The sequence below is a fragment of the Homalodisca vitripennis genome, unplaced genomic scaffold, assembly GCF_021130785.1.
Source record: "Homalodisca vitripennis isolate AUS2020 unplaced genomic scaffold, UT_GWSS_2.1 ScUCBcl_6494;HRSCAF=13727, whole genome shotgun sequence".
Classification (NCBI taxonomy): domain Eukaryota; kingdom Metazoa; phylum Arthropoda; class Insecta; order Hemiptera; family Cicadellidae; genus Homalodisca; species Homalodisca vitripennis.
The window spans coordinates 28,208-38,877 of record NW_025782600.1 but is presented as its reverse complement, the minus strand read 5'-3'; the positions used below and the strand labels follow the sequence as shown (position 1 = coordinate 38,877).

Below are 10,670 nucleotides of genomic sequence, written 5' to 3'. Positions count from 1 at the left end.
GCGATGGTGGTGTAATGGTCAGCATAGTTGCCTTCCAAGCAGTTTGATCCGGGTTCGATTCCCGGCCATCGCACTTACTTTTTATTTTGCAAACTTTTTCAATATTTTTGAGGGTATCTTGAACGTTTTTGTACAATAAACTTCCACACACTCCCTATTAGGACACGTCAGTTTACCCAGAACTTTGTGTTCTACAGACCTCTCTTTTTTAAACTGTTTTTAATGGTTTACCGTTGAACATCATGAATTAACTGCAGCGTGAACTATTTTCTCATATACATATAAAGGCGAATGATATTAAGCTACGACAGTACAATTGCTACAGTTTGGTGGAATTATGATTGTAATTTTGGTATGGATATATAGGAGGTACCCAGAACTTTGTGTTCCACAGAACCTCTATTTTTTAACTGTTTTAATGGTAAACCTTTCAACATCATGAATAAGGTGAACTATTTTCTCGTGTACGTATGAAGGCAAACGATAGAAAACTACGAATTACAATTGCTAGAGTTTGGTGGAATTATTGTTGTAACTTCAGTAGGCGTATATAGGAGTTGTGATGGAACCCATAGATAAATTACCGTTCAATTAAACAATTCGTGTTTCATTTAAGTTTTGCATGTACATTTTGATGTGGTCCACTTAAAGGAAATACATGTTTATTATGAATCATAAAACTTACTTGTAAATGTTGCACATGCTAATTCACGATATATCACGCATTAAGATCAATTTTAGAGATTGGCCAGTCATTTTCCTTAACATATTTAAGAATTGCATAAAACGAGTTCAAACAAGTCATGTTACATTTAAGTATGCATGTATATTTCGATGCGGTACGTGGATCTTTTTCAACGGAGTGTTTCACTTAAAGGAAATAAATGTTTATTATGAATCATAAAACATACTTGTAAATGTTTCCCATGCTAATTCACGAATATATCCCGTCTTAAAACAAATTGTAGACATTGGCCAGTCATTTTCCTCTACTTATTTAAGAATGTGCATAAACACGAGTAAATTATTTATTTAATCAGCTACATATGTAAGAGTTAATATATCATGACAAGAGTACCATCAATGTTTTTCACAATGCTAGTTATTCGGTAGCGCTAATTCAGCAATTACTTAATTTCTTTAAGAGGGACTAAGGACCTTGAACTGGAGCCGTACTCTTGTGACGGTTTTTGGGAAAGTTTCTACCTCCGAGTGGCGTGGACCGAGGATGCTGCGCGGTGACAGGAAGATTCACCACTGCTGCAAGTAGGTCAGAACTGTTACGGAGATAGTAATGTTAGATGTAGTTGGTACAATCTCTCACAGATAGCGCTTGCACATAGATTGTACAAGGCGGTGTACTTGTCTACAGATACGAACTCAAAAACATTATAGTTCTAAATCTGAATATAGTAATGGCTGCTGGACCACGTCAAAGAATATATTTTTTTAAATTCCATTTTAGGTCAGATTCTATTATATGCCCCCAACGCTTAAACTTTATTCAATGAACTTAGAACGTTATAAAACGATGTAGTTGAGTAACAGAGCTAACATTCCATCAATCAACAAGCATTTCCAGGTATTGCGGTCGGTATTGTTGTCGCTGTTATCTTATCTTTCTCGAGAATCCCAGACGAAACACGGCAGGCCGCGCGGCATCACATGATTATTTTTTACACGGTACATAATTGCCTTTCCACTACAATTCAATTTATATTTCTGATCAGCCCCTCTAGAATTTGATATTTTACTGATAGGTACTATCTCGAGGAATGTATTTCTTTCGTTGACACCAGCCCGCGCTGGTGGTCGGAGGCACTCGCATTTTGGGTGGCGGAGTGTGATCAAGAATAAAAAACAAGTTTTGTGTGTTTTTTTCAATAAAGAGTTTAGTTTTTGTTTGGTAATGTTAGTTTTTGTTGAATTTTTGTGTTTGGTGCTATGTAGGGGTGTGGTCGATATAATACGTAAGTACCCTTTTTCCTTAGCTAGTAACCAATTGTAATTCATTATAATCAGCCGTAAATGAAAAATTAGCGTTGGGGGCATAATGTTAGTTCTGTTACTCAACTACATCGTTTCATAACGTTCTAAGTTCATTGAAAAATATTTAACCGTTGGGGGCATATAACGGAATCTGACCCCATTTTTATATTTAATTGTTAGTTTATTAAATTGACTTCGACATAACTACGTGTATTGAATGCTGGTCAAAGAATGAGTTTGATTCAAAGATTTCATTCTTAATTATATTTAGTATTCCTTCTACTGATAATTTTATTAGTGTATATAACCCAAATAAGCCCATTTTGTCACTACAAGTATTATCTGAGCCGAGCTAACAATTCTTAACATTATACAGCGGGTGTTAATGAAATAACTCTATTTTACATTAAAAGAATGTTTGAACGTTTAAATTCTCGTTGTTACAACTATGATATCGAATTTATCTGTCTGCGTATAATTTCTTTTGTAGTATATACATGGTGAGTTTTGTAAAGTGATCCAATAGCTAACTTTTTTAATTACACAACTTAGCACCACACTTTAAATTTGGAACTTGCTCAATTATAAGTTTCACTCAGGAATACACTTTCAAATTTTTTGAAGAAGGCCGCCATTTTCAAATATGGCGGCGAACTTTAAAATCTTTTATGGTACACCCTGTATTTTATGTTGTTTTTAGATTCTACTCTACAAAATAAGACATTTTGCTTTCGAGAGTTTTTCAATATCTCTAATGGTTCAGGAGCTACGTGGACTGAGGTTGAATACAAAAATTTCAAATCTAAACCTCATTCAATTCTCGAGATGTGCTGCAGATAGATAGGAAGACAAGCATACAATAAAGAACTTAACACGAAAATTACGCATCATAAAACTCATTATTGTAGAAATGAACAGTCATGCAAAATTTGAAGTCTACACATAAAATCTTTCCCGCCATCATCGAACTCAGTGTTCCTCATGTAGAAATGAAGCTTCATGCACAATTTCAAATCTATACGTCAGTATGTTTTAGTGATATCATGGAGACATACAGAAAGACAAGAATGACATTTTTCAGTAACATGAATGATAGGATTCGCTAGAGATTGGCCAGTAAGGAAACAAACTGAGAAAGTAGCACAGATCTGGATCTTCAACTGTATTTAAGATAAAAATGTAAATCGAAATCACAAACACCACATTGGGACATTACGTGAAGCGTGAATTGTGTTAAAAATATTCACTGTTACTAACCGCCCCCCCCCCCACAAGCTTGAAATTTACGCTCCTTATCTGCGTTGGTACTAAAAGAATCCCCAACCCCATGCAGTTAATGTTTTAACATTAAAACTGTATTAGTTTAAATCTTATGTTACACAAGACTTCTTACATTGCATTCACATGCTAGCAATAATGTTATTATAACTCTTCAAGATAGATTTTAAATAATTCGATTTAAATACTGTATGCGGTGAAATCCAGGCAATTACACGATTTTAGTTATTATAATGATCTGAGTTTTAAAGATAAGTTTAATATTTGGCTAAAACTAGAAAAATGCTTTTCTACATGTTTCAAAAGTTTGGAGCAAAAACAAACATTGTATACAAAACGATGAGGTTATAATAAGTTAAGATTATAACGAGTTAAAAGTGTAACATTATATTTATAATTACAAGCATCGGTGGTTCAGTGGTAGAATGCTCGCCTGCCACGCGGGCGGCCCGGGTTCGATTCCCGGCCGATGCATGCTAATTTTTTTTATATTTAATAAATTTGTAGTATTATTTAGTGGCTTTCCTTAGACAACTTTGTATATTTCCCCAATATACAATATTTTAATATTGAAAGGTAATTATTGGTCAAATATTCGGAACCGGTTTGATAACATTCTAACCGGAGTGAATTGGCTTACACTGTTGAACTTTTAATATATTTTTCAAGTCAAAATACCAAAAATATAATTGTATTAAAGCAGAATAAGAAGTTAAAAAAGCTGGAATTACTATCCCTGGTATCAATTGGATAAACCAGTATCCGCGGGTACTGCAGGAGTTTCTTACTAATGATTAAGAGTTAGCAATGAGTCAAAACCCGATACGAAATTAAGGAAGAAGAAAAATAGGGGCTAGACTCACCATGTAATCACAGCAGAATCATCTAGGTTCAACAATACATGTCTATTGCTAAATCAGACAGAACAGGTGAGCGGCCCAGCAAACTACGTCTCGCGTCTAGAACACACGGTCGTTACAGCGTATGGCCGTATGTCTGGCTGCACGAGATTTAAGCAGTTTTTAAGGAACTCTCTTCTCTTCCACATTCCTATTCTCAATAAAAGAGCATAATACCTGTGCAGTGCAGTTAACATGCTATAACACTGTTCCGAATGTCTGGCCAATAATTTCTTTTCTGTACTAAAGTATTGTATACTGATAAAATATAATAAATTGTATAAGAAAAGCCATTAGTTAATATGAATTTTTTTAAATATATATATATCCCTAGAACGGCTACAGGGGTTACGCGTAACCCCACACAGAATAATATTTTGTTGTTGTTGTGGCAATCTTGCTAATACGATCTTGATATTTTATCTATTCTACAAGCAGTCCAGTCTGTGCCCGCACGCGAGATAAGAAGTGTGTTGATCAGTTCAAAGTGACTATAAATAATTGCTTGGGGTGACGTATAACCCCTGTTGCCTTCGGTGTATGTCCAATTGCAGAGTGCTGTGTTTAAAGTTTTATTATAATATGGCAAGTACAATAGACCCAAACTTTAGTGATATAGTTAGAAATATGTTAGATGAAGACAGTGTGATAATTGATGAAGATCAAAGTCTATAACTTCTGTGGAAGACAATACTGAATACCCGACCGACTATGATTCTTCAGCTGCTTCTGACTCGGAACCGGATAATCCTGCGTCTCAAGTACAAGGACCTATAGTAAAAGGTAAAAATGGTTATACTTGGTCACTTGTACCACCTCCTACTACTAGAACAGCTAATAGAAATATAATTCGTATACCTCATGCAAGGGGAACAGCTCTAAATATAACAACTGAAGAGGATGCTTTTAAAATATTGCTAGACCAGTCAGCCATAAATATGATTGTCATTCATACAAACACAGAGATAGCTAAGCGTAGAGAAAAATTTACCTCTCCTCAAAGGTATTTATGTGATACTGATTCAACTGAAATTTTATCTTTGATTGGCTTGCTATACACAGCAGGATCACAGAAAGATGGGCACCTTAGCACTTCTGAAATGTGGTCTCCTTATGGATCACAGTTTTATAAGTGTGTTATGACTGAAAATCGATTTAGGTTTTTACTGATATGCTTAAGATTCGACAACAAAGACGTGCGAAATACAAAAGACAATTTTGCCCCCATTAGAGAGCTTTGGATGAACTTCATTGATAAATGCAAATCAGTTTATGAGCCCCATGCTTATGTTACTATTGATGAGCAATTGCTGGCATTTCGTGGTCGATGTCCATTTAAGGTTTATATCGCTAAGAAACCAGATAAGTATGGAATTAAAATAGTGACTATGTGTGATGCACGCACTTACTACATGATTGATGCAATTCCGTACATTGGTAAAGACCCAGGTAAAACTTCAGCTGATTATTATGTAAACAATCTGACAAAAACAATACATGGTACGGGTCGCAACATAACATGTGATAACTGGTTTATGTCTGTGCCTCTTGTTGAGCAAATGGCCAAAGATCACAACTTAACACTTGTAGGAACTGTAAGGCGCAACAAAAGAGAAATTCCTACCTCATTTTTGGCAGAAAAACAAAAGCCTGTCAACACAACACAATTTGGATTTTCTGGTCAAGTAATGCTTACATCATTTACTCCTAAAAAGAACAAATGCGTTTTGATTCTGTCAACTATGCATAACCAACCTGATGTAAATAAAGACTCCCAAAAGCCTGAAGTCATAGAGTTTTACAACTCGACTAAAGGAGGAGTAGATACATTTGATAAAATGGTACACGCATACAGTGTATCAAGAGGTACTAGACGATGGCCCCTCCGCATGTTCTATGGTATGTTGGACCAAGCAGGCGTTAATGCAATGGTCCTGTTCAAAAAAAACTGTACCATTAGAGAATATGAAGCGAAGGCAATTTTTAAAGGAGCTGGGACTGCAGTTGGCAAGACCTCACATGGAAAGAAGACTGGAAACAAATCTTCCAAAGGAGCTGAAGGCTACCGTCAAGGCAATTCTACACATAGAGGATCCTTAGCTACCCCTCAACCCACCGGCAAAGCTAGCTAAACAAGCTAGATGTCACTTGTGTCCACGTTGTAAGGACAAAAAAGTGAAAACTGTGTGTTCAAAATGCAGGAAACCAACTTGTGGTGACCATCGCAAAGAAGTCTGTGATGAATGTTTTTAAGACAAAAGGTAAATTTATTACAAATTAATATGTTGCCTTAGCTACAATAATATAAGTTATAATTTTATATTTCATTTGTATTATATTTTTTTTAGTCAAAACATTAATTTATACTAGTGTGGTCTATAAACACTCGTATTGTTTTTTTATTATTCATGTTTTTAACTATATTATATGAACATAATTATACATTTACAAAGTATTTTAACTACTCAAAAATGCTATTTTTCACTAACATGTATCTTATCATTAAAATATTGTTGAGTAAGCGTATTTTTTCTCATTCTTTTATGTAACTATCATTGTTTTGAATGCATTTTGAATATAGAAAACTTGTTCATTAAGTCTTCCTTGAAATACATTTCTTAATACTTTATTAGGAAAAGAAGAAAAACAATATAACAGTATTTTGTGTATTTATAATCGGTTTATTAAATAATGAAGTTAGAAGCACTTTTAATGTATATTTAATATGCTTTATTATACTTTTAAGCAAAATGGGGTGACGCGTCACCCCATGTTGCCTTTCAACGTTGTCCATTCAATGTTGCTATCGTAGGGATATTTATAAAATGTCAAAAAGTAAAGGATTTGCATCGGCCGGGAATCGAACCCGGGCCGCCCGCGTGGCAGGCGAGCATTCTACCACTGAACCACCGATGCTTATAATACTAATAATAATCCTATTTAATACTTATAACTATGTTTTGTATACGATATTAGTTTGCTATTGCTTCAAACTTTTGAAACTATGTAATAACGCATCTTTCTAGCTTTAGTAAAATATTAAATTTTCGGTAAATTTCAAATCATTATAATAACTAAAATCATGTAATTACATGGATTTCATTCCTTATACGAATATAATTACTTATAAAGTACATGTATTAGTAGTAAATGTATTAAAATAATACTTTTCCAATGTAGTTTGTTATGTTGTTGTGTTTTGTCGTTTTGTTATGTTGTTGTCTATTAATTTTTTTTTATAATATTTTTGGACAAAAATATGGAACGCTTCACGATTTTGCGGAGTCATGCTAATCTCTCTGTATTGTTTCAATTTTAGTATTTGTACTGCCGAAACAAAGGCACTGAAAATAAATGTGATTTTATTCTTAATTACGAATAAAATAACCATTTAATGCAAATAAGAATGTAAAAAATTATTATTTAGCAGCAGAAGTGGGAAAAAACCCCCCGACTCTCGAAATGTAAGGCACAAGATGTTACAAAAGTTCAGCTTTGCAGCGATGCGAACGAGAGAGATTTTGAATATTTGCTATAATATTTTTTGAAATGTTTCTTTATATTATGGGTTCTTTTATGTGCTATTACGAAAGAAATATAGTTTTATTCCAGCAGCTTTGCGTGTTTTTGCCGAATCTCAAAAGGGAACACTGAGTGTTGCTTACATGGAAGCGTTTCACAAAGTCTATTTTCTCGGAAACGAAACATGTGCGACCCCATGTGTATTGGACCAAAATTGTTTGTATTATCATCCTCTGTCAACCCGGAAAGATCGGAATTTAATCATAATTATATACGAGGAACACTGAGTTTTGATGATTATGCATGTCACGTGATGCGATTTGGCTGAGCCTTAGCGAATACTTTTACATTGGTGTTTTTGAGTAACCATGACAGCAATGGGAAAATAGCAGAATAAATTAAATTTTTAAACAAAGTGAATCTCATCTGAATCTTTTATGTACTGATTTTTAATTTTCATGGGTTTGTGGTTTGTACAAGAGTTTTGCAGGATTGGAAATATTTATTTAATTATAGTTAATTTAATTAGTTTGTAATCATTCTCATCTTTCAGCGTGCGATGGTGGTGTAATGGTCAGCATAGTTGCCTTCCAAGCAGTTGATCCGGGTTCGATTCCCGGCCATCGCACTTAATTTTTTATTCTTTAGAATTTTAACCCTCTCATGTGTCTACTTGATAGTGAAATACAATATTTTCAGGACCCATAAATTTATCCAAAATCTGAGAAACTTATTATGCAAAGAGTGTGATCTTTTTTGTAGATATTTTATATCGTTTTTACATTTATGAATATAAGTTATTTTCTGTGTAATTTACAATGAATTATCTCAAGTATAAATAACGATGTTATGAGCGTATAATGTTAAAATGTATTGTGGGTTTTTTAAATTGTAAATTAGGAATTTGTCTAACTGCTTAGATGCTGCGTAGAAGTCAGAACTCGGTACCATCTCGTCGAAATTCCCTTCCCTCCTCTTAATCTCACATACAGTATATGTGATTCTGACATGTGATACGTATATTTACTCAATGGTCCAACTATCCAAACACTTACGTACACTTTTGCTGATTTTTTGTGTGACAGAGTAAAACGAAAAGGGTATAGACTTTTATTATTAAAGCATTGCTATGAAACCCAATTTAATTAGCAAAAATGCAAATGTATCATACGGCGAAATATTTCATCTTCAAACGAAATTTATATGAAATAAGTTTTTACGTTGGTGGGTGAGCTACCATTGAATATGGCTGAACATCATTGAAGCCTATCAATCTTTTGCATTTGCCTACTAGGTGAATGTAAAAATGCCTTTGCTATATAATCTTTAGCCTGTTTATCTGTGTTCAGCGAAGGGTCCGTGACACGTGGTGTGTCGTGGTCGTACCTTATATATAAAGAACTGTGTGTCCGTTAAGTATACGCTAAATAACTCTAAGAATGATGCTTTGCCACCAAAGCATTGAGTATACGAAGAGCACGACATGAATGTATACAAATCCTGAAGGACCTATGTTATCTACAAAAAAACTTGTTTCTTTTATTTCTTAAGTGTATGCCAAACCCGACCGATAGACAAATGCCTTCGGAGACAACTTGTACAAACTCAACTCATCTTTCTTCGTCAGCCTACATTACATCTGATTGGTGATAGATCACTCCTTGATCGGGTTCCACGTAGGCACTAGCCACACCAAATAGAGGTGAATACAGCTTTATTATGGTGGTGGTACAATGGGTTTTGGTGAAGTTAACTTGTTTTTAAGTATACTATTTTAAGATACTATTTTTTAAATTTATTTTTATATCAAAAAAATGTTCTTATTAGTTAATAGCTTTCACTGTAAAACTTTGGATATTTTAAGAAGATACAATACAGTAGTTCTGAAAGGAAATCATTGATAAGATATCCGGTTACATGAAATTATAAACGTAATGACAGGGGTATTAAGCTGTTTTGTTGAGCATAAGAATGTTTTAAAAGTTTTATTTGGACATTTTATTTCTTCAAACTGTTTAATGGTCGTGCAGCCAGGCAGACGGCCATGTGATGTAGCGACCGTGTCTTCTGGGACAGAGACTTGGCGCCTAGGCTTTGCAGTTGAACCCTTGGCGTAGCCTAACTAGCCCCTATTTTTCATCCTTACTTCTTCTTTAATTTCAAAGTGACTTATTGCTAAATATTAGTCGTTACCAAGAACCACTTGCAGTATCTGCAGAAAAAGGTTTATTCAATTGGTACCAGGGATCCTAATTCCAGCCTATTTGACATCTTCTTGTGTTTTATTACATAACGTGTCTTTTTGAGGCACATTTTTTTCACTTAATCTAAGTCAATAATATTTTCACTAAACGAGCTCTAATCGATTACCGAGCTTTAGAAGCATCGGTGGTTCAGTGGTAGAATGCTCGCCTGCCACGCGGGCGGCCCGGGTTCGATTCCCGGCCGATGCAAGATATTATTTTTTAAATTTATTTATATAAACAAAAAATGTTCTTATTAGTTAATGGCTTTCACTTATTAGTAAAACTTTGAATATTTTAACTAGAGACAGTACAGTAGTTCAGAAAGGAAATCATTGATAAGATATTCGGTTATATGAAATTATCAACTGGGACTGGGTTATATGTAAGAATGATGCTTTGCCACCAAAACATTGAGTATACGTACAGCACGACACGAATATATACAAATCCTGAAGGACCTATGTTATCTACAAAAAACTTGTTTCTTTTTTATTTCTTAAGTGTATGCCAAACCCGACCGATAGACAAATGCCTCATCTTTCTTCGTCAGCATACATTACATCTGATTGGTAATAAATCACTCCATGATCGGGTTCCACGTAGGCACTAGCCACACCAAATAGAGGTGAATACAGCTTTATTATGGTGGTGGTACAATGGGTTTTGGTTAAGTTACTTGTTTTTAGTTTTATTGCTATTTTAAGATACTATTTTATAAATTTATTTTTATATCAAA

At 34.3% G+C, this 10,670-nt stretch overlaps 5 non-coding genes and 1 pseudogene across 5 annotated transcripts; 4 read left to right on the top strand and 2 right to left on the bottom strand.

The window, feature by feature from the left end:
* On the top strand, positions 1–73 carry Trnag-ucc. Its single transcript has one exon. It is a non-coding gene; the product is annotated as a tRNA-Gly (tRNA).
* A 3,597-nt stretch (positions 74–3,670) lies between these two features.
* Trnag-gcc lies at positions 3,671–3,741 on the top strand. Its single transcript has one exon. It is a non-coding gene; the product is annotated as a tRNA-Gly (tRNA).
* A 3,270-nt stretch (positions 3,742–7,011) lies between these two features.
* On the bottom strand, positions 7,012–7,082 carry Trnag-gcc. Its single transcript has one exon. It is a non-coding gene; the product is annotated as a tRNA-Gly (tRNA).
* Positions 7,083–7,419: 337 nt separating this feature from the next.
* LOC124373820 lies at positions 7,420–7,511 on the bottom strand (annotated as a pseudogene).
* Positions 7,512–8,244: 733 nt separating this feature from the next.
* Positions 8,245–8,316, top strand: Trnag-ucc. Its single transcript has one exon. It is a non-coding gene; the product is annotated as a tRNA-Gly (tRNA).
* Positions 8,317–10,070: 1,754 nt separating this feature from the next.
* On the top strand, positions 10,071–10,141 carry Trnag-gcc. Its single transcript has one exon. It is a non-coding gene; the product is annotated as a tRNA-Gly (tRNA).
* Positions 10,142–10,670: the final 529 nt, after the last annotated feature.